Source organism: Rhea americana, unplaced genomic scaffold (assembly GCF_003343005.1).
Source record: "Rhea americana isolate MKP2758 unplaced genomic scaffold, rheAme1 scaffold_75, whole genome shotgun sequence".
NCBI lineage: Eukaryota > Metazoa > Chordata > Aves > Rheiformes > Rheidae > Rhea > Rhea americana.
In genome coordinates, this window is record NW_028186923.1 from 2,301,236 (window position 1) to 2,326,983 (window position 25,748).

General features: G+C 45.0%; 1 protein-coding gene across 3 annotated transcripts in view; it reads right to left on the reverse strand.

Moving 5' to 3' along the window:
• The window catches only part of CTIF (cap binding complex dependent translation initiation factor), a 198,948-nt gene that overhangs the window by 96,364 nt on the left and 76,836 nt on the right, over positions 1-25,748 (reverse strand). The window lies entirely within an intron of this gene.

The following is a 25,748-nucleotide window of genomic DNA, read 5'->3' on the forward strand; positions in this document are numbered from 1 at the left end:
GATCTAAAAAAACAACCCAGAAACTTACAAGACACTGTGATAAAGAGCCTTTAATCTCCCTATGCGATGAATTATTCAAGGCAGTCCTGGAAAGTCCGGGACAGCACACAGCCACAGACATATTTATTTACATTTTACTGTGTCAGCTCCACACTCCTTGAGCTTTATGGGATTGAATGTACCAATGTTCAGTACAATGAACCCAAACAGGTAACGTCCCGATGGGATYGCTGCAGGAAAGCAACTCACTGCTCACCCTCTCCCTACCCAGCAGGTCCTACAAACGTCCTGCTACCCCCTTACCCTTTGCCTCCAGAGGCACCAGACTAAGCGGAGTAAGAGGAATGGACTGCAGAGCACAAACGCAAGCACTGTGAAATCAGACTATGCTACGCTAGACCGCAAATCTCAATCACATGTGCAAAGAATGACAAATACACTCTGCTGTGTATCATGACCCAGATGGTCCCCCATGTGGATTGATGCATGAGAAGATCCATGGAGCAGGTTGAGGTTGTGTGGACAAAACGTGGACAAATCTTAACCCCTGCTGCGAATGTGATCCCCCACTATCTTCCCACTTACTTGTTCAAAGCCAGCATTTTATAATACCACGAATAAGTACGGTAGGCATTTCAGGTAAAGCTAGCTCCTTGGAGAATATCTGCTATTCCTTCTCCTCATTCCAGGAATTTCCACAGAAACTGGCCTGCCATTCATTCTCCTGTGTTAGATGAGGGGAATTTTCTGCCTCTTGAAAGAAGACGTCTGTGGCACGAACCAAAGCCTTGACCTGATTTGGAAGCCATGAAGAATACCAAACAATGTCAGGAAATGGCCTGTAAATGATTTCCTCTCCATTAAAATTTAAGTGATAAATTTGTTCCTTCAAATTGCAAACTATTCATTTTTCCTGGAAGGTGTTTATAATAATAGCCACGCTTGTGTATAAGGAATCAATCGGCGCTCCTTTTCTGTCTGGACTTGACACCAATTGAAGAGAAAGTGCAACGGTTTTACGAAATGCTCCTAGCCCAAGGTGGAAGGCAGCTAAATCAGAGCACGTCACTGCAGTGGCTTTCCCTAGTGCCTAGCAGTTACAATGCAGTATACACGGCTTAGTCATTTCTTGGGATATGTCCTGGTTTAGAGGACTTCCCGATCYACTGCATCTTTGTCGAGCGTACCGTAAACACGCGTTGGCTAGCAAAAGCTGAGCTCAAGTGAGTATGCTTCAGTGGTTAGCACTGAGGAGGAGATTCTTCTTCCAAAGAAGGGCTGGGGGCACAGAAGCAATGGCAGTGATGGTGGCATGACTGTGACAGCTAAACACTCTTTAGCTATCATTAAAAATACCGGGGCTACTTCATATATGGCTCTGCCCTCCCAAGTTGTCTAAAGACACAAACACTTGGAATCTCATTTGTTGAGTGTTAATGACAGGTTATATAGCCCCTCTCACAAACTGGAGGTGTTTTAATGAATTACAGACCCTACACATGCTGTCCCAGATCCGAAGAAGCATCTTTTAGACTCTTATCTTCCCACTGCTTTTCCTCGGTATTTGCTCTCGCCTCCTGGTAGAGAGCGGACACAGAGCTAGGTGGAAGATAAAGCAGACCTTGGCATCTGAACACTTTGTGGCACCTAAGCTATAGCACTTCATCCTGCTGCAGCCAGCTTGGGAATAAAATAAAAGCACCTGAGAGAAGGGCTACAACAGCCCCATAAGAAACTGGGAGGAAAGGACAAATATGCAGTTAAAAACGTTAAAACAATTAGGCTGGCATGCTTAAGTATCTCAAATCAAAATTTACCTCGAGTCTTCCCCAACACCTGGTGCTAATCACCGACAGCAAGTTTTCTGGGGTCTATTTTTAAACCTCAGCCCCAGAGCTCCCGAATTATACATAATTCTGAGACAATAAAACTTTAAAATCCAGGACAAAGTCTCCTAGGAGGAACTGCCTCTGCAAACACATCCATATCCATAAATACAACGGCTGGCTGCCGCGGTCACCACGCTGGGCAGGGCCGAGCCAGGAACAGCACAATCAGTGCCGCCAAAGCCCAGCTAAGCGACGGAGATACGTACGCACTGAGAGTCTCCTGGAAATTGTATTGAAACGGGGTGCTCCAGACAGACTGAGACGGACATATTGTGCCATAGGAAGAGTATAAATAACAGACAAAAGAAATCCCCTTTGTTACAAGAATCCGCAAATCCAAAATCGGTTACAATCTGACTTAGGAAATAGAGTTTTTCCCATGTTATAGCAAAACGGGAACAATACTGCATGAGTGGAAGTAACTCTAATTGTTTTAACCGATGTTATTTTAGTGTTGTTTAGGTTTATTGTTTATTTGTATGTATTTCCTCTAGCCGGGTCACACTTAAAAACAAATCTTGCTGTCAGTAGTAAAGTGTCCCATCCATAAATAAATACATTTATTCAATAAATACAGATACAACCACATCAGTGCTTGGAGCCCTTTAATTCAGAAWCTTTAAAGAATCCACATGAAAATAAATGGTAATGGTGACCTGCRTTTGCTTTATGCTGAAAAATAGAGCTTTTTTTTAACAACCAACCTGGAATAAATACTACCCATGTCACTGGTTACCAGGAGTCACTACACCTGATATTTGTTTTGTGGTCTCTATTAGATGGAGTTTACGGTCTTTCAGTTCACACCACGTAAACACAACATCATCAAATCTGGCACTAGCAAAGGGGCTCAGATGTGAGATGCTGGATTAAGCGTGCCCTGAAGTCTGACTCCACTCCTGTTCCCTTCAAGTTCAGGGGTTTAAGGAAAGCTATTGCAGGAACAGCACTGTCCTTCACTTACAATCACTGCAGTCCTTACTGCTAAGTGGAAAACTCCATTTTGGGACTTGTGTGAAGAGAAGTGTAAAGCTGCTCCACTCCAGGATGGAAAGCTTAGGGCAGAGATTTGCTCCCAGGTTGCCCGAGTTTTTCCTGAGAAAGGGCTGCACTAGTCTGAAAAGACCTAGCTAGATTTTGCCTAGCTCCTCTGACTTTAGGGATAAGGGAGGAATTGCTTTAGTTGAGAGTTATAATGTTACAACGTTGCTATGAGAATATTTGTAACTTAAGCTATTTCAGTCCTCTGGGGACCTCACAGTTCTTTAAAATACACTTTTCCTCTATATTTTTCAAGTTTGTACAATCCACAGCTTACACACATGGATGTGCTACCTGGTAGTGCCTCCTGATTTGAGATGAAGAGTGCTGATGAGATAGTAAGAGGAAACATGCACCAGCAACATTGCACTGAAGATAGAAGCTCCACCGCCCTCTGTCTGGCTCTTCTAACAGTTGCAAAGAAGTGAGCAGCACAGGCATGGAAAGTCCGCTGGTGTGTGGCTGGCTAGCACAAATGCAAATATCATCTCATTCTGGTTGCTTTAGAATGAAGAAGGAATATTACCTTTCATACATTGTTCACACTAACACCTCTTCATTATATATCATGCAATCTTGGTGGATGGTGTCATGAGGAAGAGTAGTCCTCCACCAGACAGGCCTCCTTGATAAATTTTATGGCAAATTTTTATCTTATCAATGTGTATAARTATCTAAAGGGAGGGTGTCAGGGGGACAGAGACAAACTCTTTTCAGTTGTCCCRTGTGACAGGACAAGAGGCAATGGGCAGAAACTCAACCACAGGAAGTWCCTCCTGATCGTGAGGGGGAATTTCTTCCCTGTGAGAGTGACRGAGCACTGGAACAGGYTGCCCAGAGAGGTTGTGGAGTCTCCTTCTCTGGAGATCTTCAGGCCAGCCTGGATGCAACCCTGTCTACCATGCTCTAGATGACCCTGCTGAGYGGGGAGGTTGGACTACATGATCTCCAGAGGTCCCTTCCAACCTTATTGACTCTATGATTCTACTCTATTAACAGATCCTGTAAGACATCAAAGAGTTTGGGACTAGCGCCCAGGTCATTCTCTAAACTGAAGAACRTCTATTGAACCCTTGGTAGGATTACCAGCTTTGAGAGAGCACCTCCAAAAACAGCAGCTTCTACTGGGTGTGCTCACCTCAAACTTCAGCATTGCCCTACCAACAGATGGTAGCGCCTGTATTCAAGTAGATTTTCATTTCACCTTATTATTAATGAAAGATTTCACAAACACACATAAAAAGCACCCAAACACCCATAATCAGGCCTCTGCAATCCTACTTGTCTCAAGTGGAACACAGTGCAACTTGTAGGAGCTCCAGCTCATGCAAGCTCACAGAAGCTGGAACTGTCCAACAGTGATGTAGTCCCCAGAAATCTGGTAACTACATCGCCATAAAAACAAGAGGTGGCTCCTCTTTCCTTTCAGCATGGTAGATGCAGTGGCACTGCAATAACTTTCTCACCTTTCAACCTTTGCCACTGCTGTGGCAYGTCCCTTTGGAGACTACCCAAATGCATCAAATTTCATAATACCCTAAGAACGTAGACAATAGTTAATAACTCGTCAATAAGCATTTTTCTGCACTGCTACCTGGTGGAGAACCAGCAGGCTGGTCTGTGATACATCCTTAATTAATTATCCCAGATATGTCCAGTGGAGAGAGCTGCTGCATGCTTATTTTGCCACAGAAAAATCATTTTCCTCATATCACTATGTAATCCTGAAATCACTATGACTGAAGCCAAAGGGAATTTTGCYACCAGTTTCAATGGGGTCATGATTGGTGGGATCCTGTTTTGATCTACAAATCTCAGTTTTTCTTGCAGAATGAAATATAGCACTTTCATGGCTGATGCAAGCTGTTTTACAATATCATCGTCTTTTTCTTCTCTGGGACACTGATATTGTGCTTTAAACACTTTCAAAGCACAGATATTCCAGTTTGTTCCAGTTTGCACTCCTGTACTGAAGACATAGCTAACACATAGTTCCTGGGACTACACCACACACACACACAGACRCACACAAAATCTGACTAGTCTAGCTCAGTCCAGAGAGAGCAAGTGAAAATCCCATGTTACAACCACCCTACTTCACAAAACAGCTTAATGCAAATGTCATTTTATTTCTAGAAAAAAGCTTATTCTTCCCTTTGAAAATTCCACTTCTTTGCAGCAGTGTGAGCTGTGTGACACAAACCCCTGACTTTTCTACTTGCCAGAAAACTCACACTTTGACGTTAGCTGAGAGTACATATCAAAAACSTAAACAACCTTAGGGCTTCTTCAGAGCCTTCTTAATTAGTTTGTATCAACAGAAGCTGTGGTCAGGTTACGGTAGTCCGTACATGGGTAGAGGAAACTCCTTCTTGAATATCTGCCTGTTCCTTCCCAAGATTTTCCTTTTATGTAYCAAACACTAAAATTCCTCCTGCTGTAATGGATTTTAATGCAGGAACAAGTACATAAAACATYATGCACTTGCCACAAAGTATCAGTCATATCACATCATATATTAATTATCCTGGTGGTTTTTAACTTGCGCTTTACAGGCCTCTGGGAGCCATGGACTACTTTGAACAGTCAAACAAGTATGAGTAAGAAAAGCAAGTTTCTATCTGCTTTACAGCAATTTCCATATGTGACATCTCTAAATGCATCTGGCACTTGCACAAAAAAACCTTTAATGGTTCACATTCAAAGAAGGCTGAAAACCACCGAGGCATACGTGGCCTGTTAAAGCACCCCAYCAGCAGCTCCAGCAGGTATCTGTGGAAGCCCCCAGCTCCGAGCCCACCCAGACTAAGAATCAAACAACAAACAGATCCTGAAAAACTGCTTTTTATTCGAAAGCTGCTACAGCACAGGCAACAAGACAGCAGTATCTGCTTTCCCACGTCTAGCAAAAGATGAACCTCAACCATGACAACTCCAGAGACCCAGGCATAGCTCATATTCTCCAGGCACCACTTAAACGTTAGCTTCTGCCACAAGCATGCACTGTGATGGTTTTTATGATGACTGTAGTGAACTAGGTGAAGTCCTCTCAATTCATTTCACATAGGAGAAGCAGAGGAGCCTTCAGGCTGTTCCTCAGCAGAACCAAGTGGGGACAAAGAAAAGCTAGTGACCAGAGCAATAAAACATGATAAACAAAACCAACTTCTGGATGTTCTCATGTGCCAAGTGACAGCACCACAGGCTTGGCTTACTGGGATTTCTCGGGCCACATTATCTGTAARCAGTTTGGTGAGCATTCTCAGCCATGAAGCCCTGAGGATGTTTATGGGCTGCTAGCAGTACAGAGTACTTGTAAGGATTTGTGATCTGAAAGGCGTTTGCAATGTGTGCTGTGCTGGCCCTCCTTGCCAGGGCTTTTCCAGCACCATCGCTCAGTGAATGAGACCTTCTTTCTAGAAGGATCAAGCACACATGATCAACAACAGCAACACTGGGGGCTCAACTCGAAAGCTCAAGTGCTGGGCTGGGAAAGGTCTGAGATAGACCGTTACTTTRCTGACAGATTATTTGTTATTACATCCAGCACAGGGGAGAGGATGGTGTTTGGGCTCTGCTTGAAGCCTGCAGCTGATGTTTGCAGAGCTAGTTGGAGACCAAACCTGCCCATTTTCACCTCTGCTGTTTGAATTGTTCTGACCGCCAAATGGGGAGCRCAACCCTGCCACGAGGCTGAGCAATCCACCCGCAGAAATGGCTAGCAAATATCCACAGCAAACAGCTCGCCGACAACCTACACACCGAAAGCCACGCGAAGAACAGCCTTCTGCTACTACACACTGCATTTATGTTCCCCAAGGCCAACCCTGCAGCGGGGGTACCCTGGCCTCTAATGAGCCACCGATCACTGACAGATCGCTATATAYAGCGACACCAGTGCCCAAGAGGCTAAAAATACACGACCCTTTCTTCTGCCTGTACCTCCGTTAGGAATAAAGACAACCTGGCAAATCGGGATGGTTAAAGCTTGACCTTCGAGAAATCAATTCATCAGATGTTTGTGCGAGTGCTTGTGGCTCTGCACTTGGCAGCCTCCACCTTTCTCTCCTTATCAACACCAAAAACATTCATTTAGCATCCATGGCCTTTTGCCAGGAAGAACACCACACCAGGAGTATAACTGTCTCCTCCACTCCTCAAACAAACTGAAGCAACAAATGCAAGGCTCTTCCTCAAAAAAAAAAAAAAAAAAAAAAAAAAAAAAATCCCACCGGCTAAGAAAAGCTGGAGGTTAATATAAATTCCATGGTTTTGAGGGGGAAATGGAGTTGAATTCAAAGACTCAATGGCTAACCACGCTTCCTTCGTCTGGCAATTGCGAGCTCCGTGAGTAGAGTTATTGAGGAAGTTAGACGAGGGCTATATTTGTTCCAGCTGCAGATTTCCCTTAACCCCTGGCAATGGTGTTTTCAAAAAAAAAACAATTTTGTTTTCTGATGCTTGCTTTTCATTTTCATGCATGCCACGTTGCAGCTATTAGCTTTAATCATTGTCATTCATAGATTAAAAATAATGAAAAAACCCTTGCCATTCTAAGAACTCTAGGCTGGATGAGCAAAGGGGGGATTAAAATAAGGCTTTCAGGAATTAACTTGGAACGGRAAAGAAGAAGATAAAGCCATTAAAAAAGCTTGTGCTAATACAGGAGTCCTTTTTGTTTTAAGTGTTAATGCAGCCATCCAAATTCCTATGAAGATTTATTAGTCAGGCAATATAATCTGTTCTCCTTCCTCTTACGATGATGAAGTCAAGGCTATTTTTCTTTACTAAAATGTTTTTCTCTCTCAATTAAGAGGGATTTTTTTTTTCAAGATTGTTTGTGGGATATAAAAAGCTAACTTTGAAGCTGATCCCTTTATAACAGTGAAATACAGAGACACTGAAATTAAGGTATCTGTTTAGAGACTAAACTGTCAGGATTCTCCCTATGAGGAGAGTATATTCAGGAGATTTTCAGTACTGTCCCTCTTTGTTATCACAATACTGCTATAGTATTATTCACTGTCCCAACACAGGTACAGCATCTTACCTCTCTATTGACTTCCTTAACAAGACTTTAGCTCACTAAAGTGTTCTCTTYATGTGAATCTGCTCCTAAGTCTACTATTTGCCTTGGCCCTCAGCCAGCAAAGCACTTAGGCACATGCTTAAAGTTAAGCACAAGAGTAAACAGATTGAAGTCAGTAGGACTTAAAATTAAGCACATATTTCAAGGATTTGCTGGATAAAGGCCTTAACCCTGGTGTGTCACGTTTAACTAGGATGACTCTCAGCTTATTAGCTCCCCCCTTTCCCCAACCTCCTCTCAATCAGACCAGGCAACAAACAGTCTCTGTTTTACCGATATGTTTTGCTACCATGCTAAAAGTTGGCTTTAAAGAAATCTTGTCTGGCCTATAGGCAAAGTATGTCTTTCTTAATCATACCTGCCCGTGAAATACCTTCCAGAAATCCCCACCTAAACAAAGCCCCAGGAAAGGAAATAACGGAAATTCTTGATGATTTCAATGAGGGAAACAATCCTAACCAGTGAGACAAGCTGCACGTAAGATGAGGCTGATGACTGCTCCTACCTGATTCSCAACCCAGAGAGGTTCCTGAAACAACCAGAAGAACCCCCTAGGTATTACAGGCCTGATCTCTCAAGAGAGAAACTTCTTTGGACCTGGCCACTGGACATGGTTTTTAGCATGTCTCAAATCCTGCCTCGCCACTCTGGAAAAGCCTCTTGGTGGACACATGGAAGAAGAAGAGACACATCCCAACATGAAACCACCATGCTTTTCCCCATAGAGAACTGCAACACCCAGTAGCCAATCTTCCAAATGGCCACAGCCTCAGAAAGGGTGGAGGTGTCTCCCTATCACCTCCATAACTCTTCTTTTTTCTGCCATGCTCCCTTTTGCAACATGCCCTGTAATTTTTCTGAGCTTATTTCAGTTGCAGCTACACAACCCAGGACCTAGGATCTGTCCAGGGCTACATGCATGTGCTCTTCCAGCAAGGTGAAAGCACTCCAGAGCAGAGAGGCAACAATCTGAACAGACAGCACACGCAAGATGCAGAAGAAATGGACAGAAGAGACAAGCAGAAGACTGGAAACCTAGACACAGAAGATGAAGATTTGTTGTTGATTTCTCCAGAAACAGAATTGTTCTCAGCCAGGACCAGCAACTTGCACTGATTTGACAGAGGCTTGTGGAACRTGACTCAAGTCCTGCTCCCATCCCTTTCCTGTCCCCATCCAATTTGATCCTAACCATCTTCTGCTGCGTTTCCATCTGCTCTCAAACAGCCAGTCCTTCCCACTAGGGTATGATCATCTGATTGCACTGTGCTATGCTAATGACACTAAATAATGAAGTAACTTTGCAAAAGCACCTGTGAAAGATGCCTGGCTTACTCCATCTGAACCGCAAACTGCTCTAGAAGAGCATTAGCTCATTAATTTTCATTGCAGCATACACAGAAAGATTTTATTGCTAAAATATCTCTTTCTCTTTTGTCCAACCTTGTGTCAGGAAGGCTACCTCAGACCTCTCAGAACGGGGGTATGGTCTTCTTCTGCAGCGTAGCCCCTTCCTGAAGCTAACTGACTCTCAGAAATTGAAGACTTTCACAAAAAATTCAAGTATTGTCTTGTAGGCAAATCATGCAATGGAAAGACATGGCAGGCAGGAAGACAAACAAGCCACTCTGCTCACGCTTCAGACAGGAATCGCAGGATGGTCAAGGAACTCTTACCTCTAATGCAGCATGTTCCCAGCCTCAGTTATACTCACAGTCCTCCAAGCTACTGGTTATGTGTTTTCAAAGTACACTAGTTCCCCCTCTCCTTGTGTTTGCACATTTGTGTTCCCAAATGGCCACATACATCACACCAGGCACAAGCCATGGGCATCTGTGGACTATTTCCTCTTCCACCAAGGAAGAGCAGCAAAGAAGAAACTCTGCCTTGGAAATCTGCAGTTCTGCAGCGTGACACTTCAYCTGCTCTCCACTGAGGTAAATATAGCCCATACTATTATTATTCATTATTAGTATTGCTATGCTGTTCAGAAACGCAACAAAAATCTGGGAGCTAGATGCTCTACCCAGAGATCAGAAAACTGCTCCAGGATGTTCTGCCAAGGAGAAAGCAGCATAATACTGAAGTCCAAAGAAGAACTGGCAGCTTACATTTACCTTCAAAAACAGGCACTTGTAAAAACTAGTTTAARTAAGTCTGTTTGTTTAAGCATTTATAAATTGGACTAAGAATAGTTTTCCTTTCAAATAAAGGACCTTTGTAGTGTGCATAGTCCCAACACTGTGGCACTGTAAGAGGAGTCTGAGAACCTGAATTTCTCCCTGGCCCCGGATTTTCCCACTGTGCCCTCAAGATTTCAGTATTCAGGCAAGATGTGGGGTAACTCCCCCCAACCCCTCTGTCAGGTTTCCTGACCTCTTTTAGTTTTCTATAGCCAGGTTTGGCTTCGCTTCAGCCCCAAGACACAGTAGCCTCTCTCAGCATCTGCAGAATAAGAGCAGTTTCCATGCACGAGCTGAACACATGCACACGCACTGTCACCCCCACTTGCTGACGAGGGAAGAGAGACTGGCAAGAGGAGTCACTGTGGTGCTCTTCAGATCATGTCAGGTCGCACGTACGTTTGAAGTTGGCCACACAGTTCTCAGCAGTGAGGAGCAATCTTGTAATGGCTACTTCCTCCACCACTTGCAGAGCTGATCTTCAGGAAAGCTCTGTAGTGCGAGGAAATCCTGACCATCACCACCAAAGCATTATCGACACAACAAGGAGATAATAACGGCAGGAACTGCCTTACGGCAAAATCACCGTCGTGATTCATACTGCTGATTGGTGCCAAAGTCCAACAAGCAGTCCAATCTGTAACAGAGTGAGAGGAGGTCACACGTGCTATTAGCTGGTTATTGTGCAGGAAAGGAGATGGGTTCCTACAATTTGAGGAGCACTGTCCACCCTCCTTGTGGAATGGATCATATCTTCACTACACAAGACAGTCCATTGTATTTAACTCACCGTCTCATAGAAGGCCACAGAGCCCACCTTCTCCTCAGGGAGGGTAGGTGCTATCTAACCTGGCAGACATCAGATACCATGGCTGTCTAGTTGACATCTGGAAAACATACCATCATTCAGGTTAACAGATCCTGCAATGGTCTACAAGGGCATTTAGGGCTGTTTTCTGATTGCTCGGGATTCACAAGAAAATCATAGAAACCACAGAAGCACTGTGATTTGTGTACTACCCCCTGCAACAGAGACGCAGGTTGCTTTGAAGAAAAAGATGGACCTGTGTGCACACAGCAGTGGGACATGRCCTGTCAGCACCTCTGTCAAGATCTAGGGGTTGCTGGCTCCAGTCTTCACAGTTTGTGATTTGTTTTCTAGGAGCAACATTCAGGTAGTGAAATATCCTAGCTTGAAAACCTGGGCACCAGCAGACACCGCTTAATCCCTGGAAGATGCTCAGTGCGGAAAGCAGCTGTGCCTCTTCCAACCCTATCCTTGCTAGAAAGCCACAGAGCAGCAGCATACTGGATTTGCACATGTCCTACAAGAGCAGAAGATTTCCCCTACCTTGAATAATCAGAGAAATAGTTCAACAAGGAGCTCCTAGAAGAGATCAAGAACTGGGAAGACATGAGGGCTCACCTACCCACCACAGGCAGCACACTGAGCACTAGGGAAGAAGCTGCCACGGAGCCTTAGAGAACCCATGCCAAAGCTGGAGCATGGTAGGGTGATACTTGAGTGGCGGGTGCATTAGATCAGCTCTGAGAAATGCTCCTCAACACCTTCTCCAAGCACTAATGCTGCACCATAAATAGAATGCTCCAGAGACTTAGAGACTTTATTTTACTTTATTTTTTTTTTTTGGCGACTGGGGATTACTAAATTCACAGAGCTGTTCAAGAATCTTTCTTTAATGTCACATGTGYGGCTAAACTCCCTTAGGCCCCAGCAGAAGCAGCCTGGGATATTTGCACATACCCCGCACAATGGAAGGAAGAGGGTGTAGGAGGGAGGATCAGACTGCTGACCCCTTTATTGTTCTTGGGCCAGAAGAAAGCTTCCTTCTGGCTTAAGAACCTCTGTACTGAAAAAGTTTTCCAGCCAGACCGAGTCATACGGAGTCACTGGGGTTTTTTTTTTTTTGTCTCTCTCCTTCCCCTGCCTCCCTCTTTGGTCGAGCGACRGGGAGTCACAGGGTTGTGCTCCATTCACAAAATACCTGCTGCACATCACGTAGTCCTTCCCCCCGACAGCGGGGAAAGGCGCTGTAACCCAAGCAAACGAAAATAAACCATTTTTCTCCGCAGATTTGAAAAAAAGAAAGGAAGAAAGGACCGTGCTCCCAGACTGACGCCTCCAGCGTGCACTCACCGGGGAAGGGGTAGGCGGGGGGAAGCGAGACGACGATATGAAAGAAAACAAAAACAGCAAATTCTGCTCCGAAAGGATTAAATGGAGGTTTTCCAAAAAAACACTCTGCCATTATATAATGAGGCTTAACTCAGAGTCACAGGGGTCACACGATGCAGCAGACTGGAAAAACCAAAGTGCAGTGTAGCCTTTTAATTGTTAAGGCAACCATAAAAAAAAAAGAAAAAAAGAAAAACGATATCGTGATTGTACAACAAAGTGGCCACTCACACACTAATGCTCTAATTTTTTCCCCTTTGCTCTTTCTGGCTGGAACGCCCTTCAGCRAGAGTTCAACTTTTCCCCTTTCTGATTTTCTGGTTGGTGACCTATTTTGTCTAGACACTTCGCGGTTGAGTCGCGGCCGCCTCCCGATTTCGGCTGCGGGGAGCTGCGCCCAGAGAGCTCCCTGTGCCGAGCACCCATTAGTGACAGAGGCAAGGGCTGCTGCTGGGCGTTTTGCAGCACTGATATTGGAGGAGATGGGGACAGGTCAGCTCCGTTTTGGTAGCACCCAGGACTTGCACTAGTTCCTGAAGACTTAAGATACACAGTTGACTCCCATTCAAAGGAAATAAAGAGGTCTTGCTAGATGACAGCTAGTAATCAGATGCTTCAAGTACAATTCTGCATGCGGAAACAGTTCTTTAAACTTTGTGCTGGTGATCCAGATTCCAAAACGCATGATGCACACAGGAGCCTTTTTTCAGATCAAGATCGGTATGCAAGGAGATTATTTATATCATGCCAGTTACATCTAACAAACTCAACTCTGATCAACAGTGGCAAAGCACCTGGCTAGCCCATGGGCCCTCTCTGGTTCTCCATAAGCTTTAAAATGAATCAACCACCAAACTGCTAGAAACATCTCCTCAAAGTTCCCCCATCCTTGATGTGCTCCAGCACCTGCAGAGGTGAGCGACAGGGCTTCCTCATGGTTTCTTACTGAACAAGGTTCATGGTCCTATCAGTGTAGACAGAGAATGAGAAAAACTGGAAGAAAGCTTTAAAAGAGATGTCCTAGCTCTCTACTTTTTGTAAATGGCATGGGCAGAGTGACTGCAGCTAACCTGACACCGCTACGAAACACTTACAGACACACTAACGAGGTGCTCGCCAGGAGCAATCCTGTCTCCAGTGCAACCTACAGCCTTCCGGGACTGAGTTCCTCACTCAGCAGCTATAGGGTGCCTGCACAAGACCAGATTTGCAAAACTGTTCAGCCCTCTACACAGTCAAGCACTGGGAGCTTTATTAGGGGGAAAAATGTTTTTAATAAGTTTAAACATTCACTCTTTGGAAATGCCAAAAAAAGGAGAACTTCAGGTGATGAGGAAGGACAACATACAAAAACCCACTCCATAGCCTCTCTTTCACGGAGTAATTTTCTTCCCTCCTATGAGAGCTATATTTCTCCTGTCCAGCACATGGACTCTTTCTCGCACCTCCAACAACAGCAGAACTTGCTATTACCGTACATATGGGAAATGGCACCTACGAGGAATCTCCATTCCGTAGCAAATCTAGGGCAAAAAGGGACAACAGCTTTGCTCACATCCTATTTATCAGCAGATTCTGTCAGGCTGGAAGTCTGGATGCCAACCTGGGCCCACGCTTGCTTTTAAACGGTAGGAAATGAAAACCCACGTTTCACACTTGGATTTTAAAAACTGGCTATCCTTGCCAAATGACTCTTAAATAACAGCAAAGAACATCTCATCTTTAAAGATGCTGGTTCAAATAATGCCCATGTAAGTACTGACCACAAATCTTTTCATCCTTACCCAGTAACTACATAGTAACGCAAACCTGAGGATCTAGATGTTTACATTTTATTATTTACTGGTAGCCCCAAGAGGAAGGCTGGCAAAAACCCAGCATGCACAGCCCAGCAGATTTCATGAACAATGTCATTCATGTGTGTGGCATTGAGTGAATATCAGAGGTTGCTTCCCCAGACCAGCAAACAGACACAATCTGTGTCTTGTATGATATCTGCTTGTTTTGCCCAGGCGAGCGGAAACAAACTGCTCCTGTAAGCATACATATTTTCTTTCCGTTTGGAGAGGGCGCCTCAAAAGAATATACAATGAGAAATGAAATAATCAAGTGAGCTACAAAAGCAGGAAGAAATGAAGCTTTATCATTCTCTAGTGGTTTCTCTGCTCATACATTACAGGAATAAAACAAAACAAAACAAAACGAAATCCAACAATGAGCAGTTTCTTCGTGGCAGTACCAGCAGGCGAAAGGCCTCGCTGGTGGCTTTAACCTGAGGCATGAACCAAAGGTGCTTATAAAGAAGTGCAACATCCCCAGGTCATGCTCAAGAGTAGATGTACAGAACTGAGCAAGGGCTCCTGTCCTCTGCAGGACCCTTCCTAGCAAGCAGAGCACGTGGCCGAGAACTCAGATGGACAACGCCGGAGCAAACCGGGATGCCGAAAACTCGGAGCAGGACAACTCTGCTCAGCTGGGGAAGTAATAGCCATGGGGTTCACCCTGTGTGGCCACAGGGCTGGGAATCCAGAGCGGTCTCCGAGTTTTCCTGCAAACTCTTGGGGAGATTGCGAACACCTCATTTCTGCACTCTCTGCCTCAGTTTCTCCATGCATACATCCAGAACAGCTATCACTTTGCTGCATTTTGTCACATCATGTGTACATTTGTATCCGTGTCCAAATAGAGTCCAGCGAGACACAGTGGGAGCGAGAACACATTCCTTTTGCTATTTATATTAGTCCACATTAAAGCCTTTAACCCCACAATTCAGCGCAGGAATTTCAAAGATGGCACAGACTTTCCTTTCATTGACTGTCTTGCATTCTAATGCTCACATATCTGAGTTGCTGCCGCTTTTAGATTCAGCGGAAAAGTGCACGGCATTGCTCAAAAAAACAAACCCTGAAGGTATTTTTAAAATCACAATCTATAGACCAAAATTTTGGGAGAACATGAACAAAGGACTAGGAAGGACCTCTTGGGTACAGAGCTCAGTCCCATGCTAGCATAGGCAAGTACATCCTATAATTCCCTTCACAAACAATCTTTATCTTCCCCATGAATAACAAATATAGGCATCACGTGCAGCAATAAATTTCCTAGTTAAGGGACAATCTTTGACCGAACTACCTTGTCTTACAATAAACATCTATCCTGCCACTAAATAGCTATATTTACATCTATAGCTATATATATACATGACTCCAAGCTGCACGGCACGTTCAACTGCGGCATGTAAGTGGATTTACCTACCTGCTGGCTACAAACAGGAAACTTGTGTTTTAAGAACCTCTGGTCTCATTTATTGCATCAGTTGCTATTTCCATAACATCAGAGGAAAGATTTTAGCAAAAGTGGAGAGCATCTTCTAGTTAAGAATTAATTCTAAATGCTGCAGGAGTCATCAGCCTATTATTTTGTCAGACAAGGGACGCCATATTAGCAGATTTTTTATGAAAAATCTGTGTTTTTAATGCTATATAGGTTCCTCTGCCAACAGGAACGTTAGCATGTCTCTCTTCTTCAGTCCTTGGAATATCTATTTTCCAGAAATTCATTCCTTCTTTCTATTTTGCTAAAAAATTCAGGCCTTTCATGGCAAAAGGGAATCATGACGTGGAAATAGCCAAGCCATAAGAAGTATTTGACCGGCCAAAGTGGTACTGGACTTTCATACAGCATCTTCAGAAACCTTGAGTTTTCCTCTGCTACTTTTATAACAACTTTTTCACTTAAGCACTCCTCCCCAGCTGGCTTCATGAAAATATTCAGCAGAAATTCAATGGAGTGCTGAGAAAGACCTCTCAGATTTCTAATGAATCCTCTGGGAAAGCAAAGGAGAAAAAGGAGAGAAAGATATATCACTCTTTAGAAGTTAAAATAAAATTTAAGTAGTGGGGGGGGGAGGGTTTTTTCTTCTTTTTTCAAAAAGAACTCTATAGAAAGGACAGAAAAGAACAAAATGAAACCGTTCAGGTAGATACTACATAACTGCAGAAAAAAAAAGAAATGAAAAAAGAAAGTCAGCTATAAGCCTGAGAAAATCCCTTGTTGTTCTTCACTAGGTTTAAGCCAGAGTTCAACGTGGTGATATTTTAGAGCCTCAAACGTCTACAAGATTGTTATTTATACGCCAGTGCTAGTCCCATATCCAAATCAGCTAATTCCCCAGAAGCCTGTGGTTCTCAGGTCTAAAACTACTTGTGCACTCCTTAACAGCAACATAAAGTTCTTGATCGTGCTGCCAGGAACAGTTTTTCCCATCTCGGATCCCATCTCTTTCATCTCCTCATGGCCCCTGGCCATGAAGCTCCACTCTGGAGAGAACGCACTCACACTCGCACTTCCCATCAACCCCACAATTTGGCTGCTTCATGTCTACCCCTCGGCCAACGAGGCCAAAGGACAAACTGCAAAGCAGCCCAAACCCCATCTATTCATCTTTTCTTTCTTTCTTTCTTTTCTTTTTCTTTTCTTTCTTTTTTCTTTTTTTCTTTTTCAGAATTGGCACAAATTACTGCCTGGCAAACTACTCCAGTACCAAGCACCACTGGGCAGGTATCCATCACCTCCTGTTGAGGTCTACGTGTGGGACAGGGGCAACAGGTTGGATGAGGGACAGATGGAAAAAATAGAAGCACAGGTAATATTCAATAGGTAGTGTTGTCCCCAGGGAAAGAGATGGTGACTCAGTATCTGAAGCACTTGTCCTTGCAGTGAGCAACCTGCTTTGACACTAAGCCCTGTCGTGGTCCTCCCATGGGACCAGAGTTTAGCACGGGATTTTCAAAAGATTTCCCAAAACGTTGAGGAGATGTGGCAGCACAAGGGAGGAAGGCCTTGGCTGCGTGGGCCTTGGAGGAACATCTCACCAGTCGCCTGGGCATCTGGAGCAGTCCACGAAACAGGGTGACAGCGCTGTCCCATGAAGGGCTGCGGGGGCTTCAGACGAGACGACGGTGGGGACCGCGCAGCCGTTGCAGGGCCATCCTCTGCTCTGAGGAGGAAGCGTCTTTGCAGCACGCATTGATTGAGTTCGCCCAAATTGCAACAAAACGCCCTCCCCTCCGCAAGGGTGGTCCCGCCGGCGCGTGCCAGCCCTCGCACCCGCTGCGGCGGTTTTGGAGGGAAGGGAGAGCAGGGCCCCTGCTGCAGGATGCACATAACCGCCGCCACCACCACGCACAATGCAACTTGCTGTTTGGAAAACGGGACRGCTGGAGCATGTCGCGCAGCTTCCCTCCGCAGAGCTTTGTCTCGGGGCCGGCAGCCATGCCATGAAGCTGGCCGGGGCCCACGCGGAAAGGCCGCAGTGCCCTCTAGCGCTGCACAGCGCCCGTCCCTCCGTCACCAGTCCCCGTCCCCTCTGCTGCCACACGTCAGTGCCAGGACCCTTCAGCCATGGGTCCCCAGGGCCTGTGCTTCCCTGTCTGCCTAAATCTTGACCCCCACAACCTTCAGGGGCTGCAAATGAGTCCCTCTCGCTCACTCTATTGACCCTTGCTCAGTAACTTCATGACCCCGAGGGCTCCAGCATTACCACTGAAACAAACTGCTTTCAGACCACAGCCCCAAAAAGAATAATAACAATAATAAAAAAAATCAGCTGGTGGATCTGAAGGAAGGTGATTCCGACTTGTGGTGAGTTCACAATATTGATTATATTGCTATAATTCCTTGCAGGAGTTTGTAACAGGCCTCCCGCTCTTCAGACGGCAGAGCAGGGATTGGGCTCGGCTCACTAACTGCATCACCATCAGCTCCAGAAACTAGTCATTTCAACTAAAAATGAATTTCCTAATCTATCCAGCTGGGAAGAAACCCTTCCAAATTATGAGCCGAGTACAGCCAATAGCATTGCGTCTGCTTCAACTGGGCGACAGCCTGAAGAAACAGCCTGAGAAGTGTGACCAACTCTGAGCTCTAATAATAATAATGGGAATGACAATGATCTTGCCCACTTCCCTGGTGCTTCCTGAAACAACCATGTTTCTGGAGCTCTGAATCCATACAACCTCCTACTCACAGCCCTTTGTACAGTGCTTTTGAATAGTCTATCATAGAACATGGAAGACAACCATAATCTGAAACATCCACTGGAAGAGCCACTCCTTCTCTGCACCTCCAATTAAAACAAACAATATTATAACCTGAGTGAGGCTCAGAGAGCATCTGTGCTGTTATCAGAGCCAAAGCTTGTCCCTCACAACAATATGCAAGTGGATGAACTGCATGGAAGACAAGCCAACCTTGGTTGTGACTTCTCCTTTCCAACTCTGTGCAGACCCTAACAGTCATCTGCCTTGTCCTGTTGATGACCTTAATGCTAACACAGGAGCGACATTCGCACTGAAGGGGTTACTGGTGACCAAGTCAATCCACTCTCTCAGCCCACTCCTTTCCCCAAGGAGATSGTCATTGTCAGCTGCATTAAACGCCGTACAAGAGGGATCTCAGGATGATGATACCTTACGGAAAGTCACAGCATACACGCTTTTTCCCCAGCAGTGGAGATTCAACTTTCAATACGTTGTGACCTATACTCAAGTAAACCTTGGCTTTTTGACAGGGACTCTCCACAGCAGTTTTAGCTGTTACAGTACTGGAAAGACCCTTGGGATATGGGAAGCTGGCTTGGTAGACTAAAAGCCTTCTCAAAAAACTGCGCCACGCTTGCACGCAACTGATTAAATTCAGCAGGATATGGGTGGGGAGGGAAGAAATCACTCCAGTTTGGGGCTTTCAACAAGCTAGCAGAACTTGGTCATACACTGCACTACATGGACATATAAAAAACATCAGGGTTACATATGTAAAGTACAGAACTGGCAGGAGGGACATATAGCATAGGAAAAATTAAGGACACAGAGACAGAGCTCCATGCAGTACTCTCATTTCCAGTGGGAAGAGATGCCAGATATTCAGAAATGAGAAAATCTCAGGTATGCAGTTATGGAATAACCTGCTCTGAGACAGCTCTGTGGTTAAGGCCAAGGAGGGCTCTTCAGGGTTTCTCCAGCAGTTGCTCACACTGACCCAGTCCAGTCTTGCCTTTTTTACTTGCAAAGGCGAGTGAAGATGGCAATGGAGACAAGTACACCCTGGCAGAAATGCACTCACAGCATTTAAGTCTTACTCCTACGTGTATCCCATCTCCTGTGTTGAACACAACTGTCAGTGTTACGGATGGTGGTCACCTCCTTGCTCCGAGGAGAGCAGATTTGCAGCCCTTTGCCCTGGAAGCAGTGAGCACAGCGCATGCATGCACAGGACCGGCTGCCCAGCATGGCGGCAGGCTCCCCTCTGCTGGCTGCTTCCAGCAATATCTCTCAGCAGCATTAATTGCTCTTCTAGCTCCAGCAGAAAAGCTTTCTGATCATAGAATCATAGAATCAGTAAGGTTGGAAGGGACCTCTGGAGATCATCTAGTCCAACCCAGCAGGGTCACCTAGAGCATGGAAGACAGGGTTGCATCCAGGCAGGCCTTGAAGATCTCCAGAGAAGGAGACTCCACAACCTCTCTGGGCAGCCTGGTCCAGGGCTCCGTCACTCTCACAGGGAAGAAATTCCCCCTCACGGTCAGGCAGAACTTGCTGCGCTTCAATTTCTGCCCACTGCCTCTTGTCCTGTCACACGGGACAACTGAAAACAGTTTGTCCCCATCAATGCTGCCTAGCACCCAGTCGCAGTCCTCGTTTTGGTCTCTCAGATGACATCTGACCATGGCACTGGAGCATGCAGCATCTATAGACCCAGGCAGCTCTAGGAGCCAAGTGTGCAGGTCACATTTTGCTGCTGAGAAATAAAACCACCACACTGTCCTCCTGGCACCCAGGAAATCTCTGAGACAAATGCTGAGAGGGCTTTTCTACAGCAATTGCTGGCTAAACAGGGTGAACCATGTTTGTCAGCTTGCAAGGAAGTGCTGAGGAGCGGGAAGTTGCTTAGCAACCTCAGAGAGCTAGGAGACATCATCTGAAAAAATCCAGCTCTGAAAGAGAAGGGATTTGGACTAGTTAAAGGACTGGCTGCCTGGAGAACAAGGAAGGGAAAAGAGCTGCTCAGAGGCATGGCTAAGACATCCTGGAAACCTTATGCTGCATTAAAAACAGGACCAGGTAGTAAGAGGGGATAGGAAGAGGACAAGTATTGAGCTGAAGGGATTTTGAAGCTGCTGTATGGACAAGGTAGGTAAAACCACTCCACCAACGAATCACCCTGGAGTTCCACAGCGACCAGAGACCATTGTGCCACCCCAGCCACAAACCACTCTAGAAAAGGTCTGGAATTTGTGCTGCCCAGGAGTGATCCCTCACACTAGCATTGGACATAAAGCTCTTCATCTTGATCAGTAAGTCATGCAGAGTGACAGCAGAAAGAATGCCCAGGATTCACTTTTCTCTCCTCAGATGTCTGTGTCAGCTTCATTTCTGTTTAGATACTGAAATGTCTGAGCTAGTTCACCTGAGCTCCTTTTAGGGCTGACAGTTGTAGACACAGATATCCTTACTTAGGAATCATCTGACCTTTTTTAGATGCCTACATTAAGATGCAATGAATTGTTGCCAGTAGTGCCTGTGTCTTTACGATGGCTGGAACCCAAAGCTACCAGCCCAAATATAGGCTCCTACCTCTTCTCACATGAACTCTGCACTAACTTCTACAATTTGATTTGAAAGTACTTGTCAATGAGAACCCAGAGGAGACAAGGCAGAAAAACCTATCAGCTGTCTAAATTAAGGCAGGATCCCAGCACAGTCAGGAATCCTGAAGCTTCTACAACATTCATAGTACCTTCTCTACACTGCTCCTGCCATTCATTCAACTTCATCCTCCTCAGCAGCCCTGGAAATTACAGAAGATATGTGAATATAGGCAAGGTCATAGCTGTTTTTTTTTTTTTTGAAATATCATATTCCTGTAACATATTATGATCTAGACATGTTGGAAGCCACCAGAAATGTCTGCTGGTCTCTCTCAACTAACGACGCAAAAAGTTGGTCCGGTAAGCCTAGAGAGATGGTACTCTAAGCTGCTCTCAGGTATGGATGTCAAAGTACAACATCTGCATGTAGCCAACGGTATCACCACTATTCCAGCTCCTAATAACTGACAGATGGGATCTATCTGCAACAGAAAGGACTGCTGGGCTCTGGTTGTGACTGCAGTGGACATTACTTCATGATTACAGGCTTTCCCAATCCAGGCCGAGGGGGATAATCCTGCTTCCCAGTTACTTAAACAGGAAAACCTCAGAACTTCTGCCTCTTGCTGCATTATGTGGACAGTGGGAAACATTATGCGAGTCTGGATCATTTTGCCCATTTAAGTAAAATACTACATTCAGCAACACAAATAAGTCGCTGCTGTCTGCTCAAAGCAAGACAACTTGGAAACTAAGGGAACTGGTAGAAGGATGAGTGCCAGAAACATCCTGATTAGAGTCAGCCTCCTTATGCCAGGTAAACCACCTGCCTTTGTGTCACAGATCCCATGAGGAAACAGGAAATGTGATCCCAGAAAAGCCCTGCCACACTTGCAAAGCACTTAAAGGTCACATGGCCATACTACCTGGGCCTTTCCTCCAATGTGCCCCGTGCCCCAACATACTGAAATACAACTGTTCAAATATAACTGTTCCTGAAGATGACTGTTTTTCCCTTTAAACGCTCTTACTGTAAAGATTCATTCTTCTTCTTTAGTCTAAAAAAAAAAAAAAAATCAACGCGATAGAAAAAAAAGGTAGATAAAATACTGCACCCTATTTTTCTTGAGCTATAGCAGCCTCATGGGGCGGAGGAAGGAGATCTTGTATGGCATGGCCCCTTGGGTTGTTTTCTTAGGTAGGTGTAGAGTGTGCCAAGGGTTCACACTCCACAGACTGTCTTCATCTAGGACAGTCGGCTGTGACACTTCCAAGCCTGAAAAGCTTTTCAAGCATTTGCCAGAGGAAGCAAAAGCAAAATGCAGCATGTAAGCTCTCCCCTACGGCTCCGAGTCATTCCTCCATGACACCGAGCCAGTTGCACGGCCTCTTCCATCATACCAGCTGACCAGCGAGGTGAAAACCGAGAGGCTGATGAAACCCGGAATGTGCATCTCAACTGCGCCTCTCCAAAGCAGACAATCAATCCTCCCTGTAGTGCAATAAAAAGCAGTTCATGAGTGGGAAATATTTATCTTCTAAAGATACTTTTTCCAAAGCCAATTTTTGGCAGCACTTAGGTGAATTAGAGCCTAAGTCACGCTACAGACCTCTGCAAATGAGGTGAAAAGGTTACGACTCATGAGTGGAGCCAAAATAACAACTTGAGGCACTCTCAGCCACCGCAAAAGCAAAAGTAAAAAGCGCCCGCTTAAGCTGCACGTGTTGCGTGAGTCAGATCTTCCGAAAAATGTGCCGTTTGCTATCCTCAACTGACCGTTATTTGAGAGAGCAGATGCCCACTGCATGCACAATCTGTTTGACAGCCGGTTTCCAGCAGTGTCAGTGTGATCCCAAGTATTGTGCGAGCACAAAGGCAGGCACAGGGCCACTCCCATCACGTTGCAGACTCATTCATTCCCCGACCGGAGCTGCCAGCGCTAGAAGCTTTCCAAACAAGGTCTATTTACTACCAAATACAACCATGCAACTCCAGCTTTGAAAAGACGGGGCAGGAGGAAATTTAAACGCAGAGATGGTCAATACTATCCAGAAGGAAGTGGGAACGCTGCGATGCTGAGTAGGAAGCGGCGCTGGATTCGTCTGACTCTGCATGTCCACGAGATGGCAGAGCGCACCGCGCCGCGTCGCAGTCCGCCAGGAGCACCTCTAAGGAGGGATACACATACACACCCTCTAACSTCAAAACAAAAGGCTGAGGAGAAGCATTTTTCCCTCAGACAGCTTTGAAGGGAGACAGTTTGGGGGAGGTTATTTTGTGTTTTTTCTTTTTATTTTTACACCTTCAAGTAACATCACCAAATACCACAAGTTTTTCTTGCAATATTTTGTTGAAAACTGTTGATAGATTCTAGTAGCAACATTAAAATTTACATCCTAGTATCTAGACATCCAGACTGTTCTGCTTAACCTCTGGGAGGGGCCAATGGAAATACTAGCTGAGAGACAGATACAGACTTGTGCATATCTCAGAAATACGGTCCAGTGTATGCTAGCATCAACAGAAGCCAAATTTCTAAAACAATCTGTAACGGAGATTTGCTCGTCCTCTCAAATTTAGTGCTCTTGATTAACTCTACTATGGCTATTTAGCAGTGCAAAATGTTTGTATTACTGAATCGTACTTGAGAACRAGCTGAGGGGCCAGTCTGGCGTGCTGTCCATGCACAGCTCCCTGCCAATTTAGCACATCCTAAGAGATGAACACGAAGTAATTAGAAAGCATTTGCTAATAAGCAACCCATAAGGTTTCCAACAGAGAGAAAATTTTAATGCATCTCTGACCTGAAAAGCCTCTTTTTCAGGAAATGACATAAAAACAACTCCAACATGGGGAAGCTCTCTGGAAGCTGAAGGGAGGATTCTTTTCCATATGCTCATGCTAATATGTGCCTTTATATGTGCCTCATGCACCCTATTCCAAAGGATCACTTAAAACAAGGAAGGGATAAACAGCAGCACAATCTCCGCCAGCGTCGTATGTGTACGTTCAAGTCCAGTTAACAACGTCACGACTAACCCAGCTGTCAGGAGGAATTTCATTTGTCAACACTTAACAAAATAAATCTTCARTAATAACTATGTGGCTTTGAATTCCCACATGCACTATGACTGTACATGCCTAGGTAAGCCGGTCTCTGAAATAATGTAGCATTTAATAAGCTGTCCAGAGACGCAAGMAAAACACCAAATCAAACAAATTCCACTGGGTTTTCAAGGCAAGGAGGCAAGGCTTAGAGCCCACACAAACAATTAAGATCTGCAAATAACACCATACAACTTGTGTCGTATGTGACTAGAACCACTTGAAAGATACAAGTTCTCCTTTTATAGTGATATATAGCAGAATTAATTCATTGGAGTTGTTGAAATTAATCTGGTGTCACAACAGCATGAGAGGATAGCTAGACCAGGAAGACCTGGCTTACTTAATAGTTGTCAGTTATGAAAGAAGTTAAACTCTGGAGAAGAAGAATGTCCATGTCCTCTCTCAGCAAAGAATTATGAGAGTTTCTTCTCCGAAAGAAATTTCTAATAGTTTCTTCTAATCTTCTTTCTTTCTTTCTAACAGTTTCTTCCAATAACGCAAGGCACTGTGCACTGCAGCTTGCCTGCTCAGCGAGGGACTTCAGGCTCCCCCTCCTGAAAGGGGACGGATCTGCGCCCCGCTGCCCTGAGCATCAGCTCGTTCACCAGGCAACCTCATTCACCTCTGCCTGTGACCTGAAGACCAGACATACTGAGCACATAAGAGATGAAGCAGAGAACAGCTGCAGGCAGTGCTTCTCCATGCCAAAGTCAGCAGTACTTCTCTGCTCTTTTCACAGCTTCACCTATTTATTGCCAGCTAGTTCACTCAAAAGAWATAGTAACATGGATCACCATGTGACTTGAAGGATGAGCAAGGCTTTTCCTCACATGATGCATGAGCAAGAGACCCAGCGGACTTTTGTTCAGTGCTGAAAATTGAAACGCTACCACAGCGCATGAGATGTCTCACTCCTTTCCCCTGAAGGYAAAGAGGAGTCGTTCTTAAGACCCAAAGGTGACCTCAGCAAGAAGTGTGCTGAGCACCTTCAGAAATATGCATAATCCAGGGTACTCAGCTCCTTTCAGGATTGGAGCATAGGAAAGAAAAGGGTTGTACAACATGGACCAACTGGCCTACTCAGGACTATTAAACTAAGGCTTCATCCTACTATTCCCTAATGTAGGAGTGCCAAAGGTCATTTACCTAGAGCTACCAAAATTGACTGAAGAGGACAGATCTGGATTAAAATATAGGGTAGAGGTAGCTTATAAGTGAATAATTATTGCATACACACATACACCTACACTTCAGGGTGGAATCATCTGAATCAGCACAACCATTGATGTCTTCTTGACTGTAATTTATTTTGGAGCTGGCAGGAAGCTAGCTGCACGTCAAAATCTCCTTTCCTAAAATATGAACTCTGTGTTCATGTATGTATGTATCTACATAAATGCGTATGTGTGAATATAAGTAGGAAAGTCATTTATAAATACATTGTCCTAAATGTTTCACCTCACAAAACCTAAACTGTAACTGCCCTTGCCTAGGCATAAGGTTTGAAGCAAGGCTCGCTGAAGACACAGGCATGATTCCCTCTCACAAAACCTAGAGGACTATAGCTCAGGCTATCCGCGGTGCTTAAGAAGT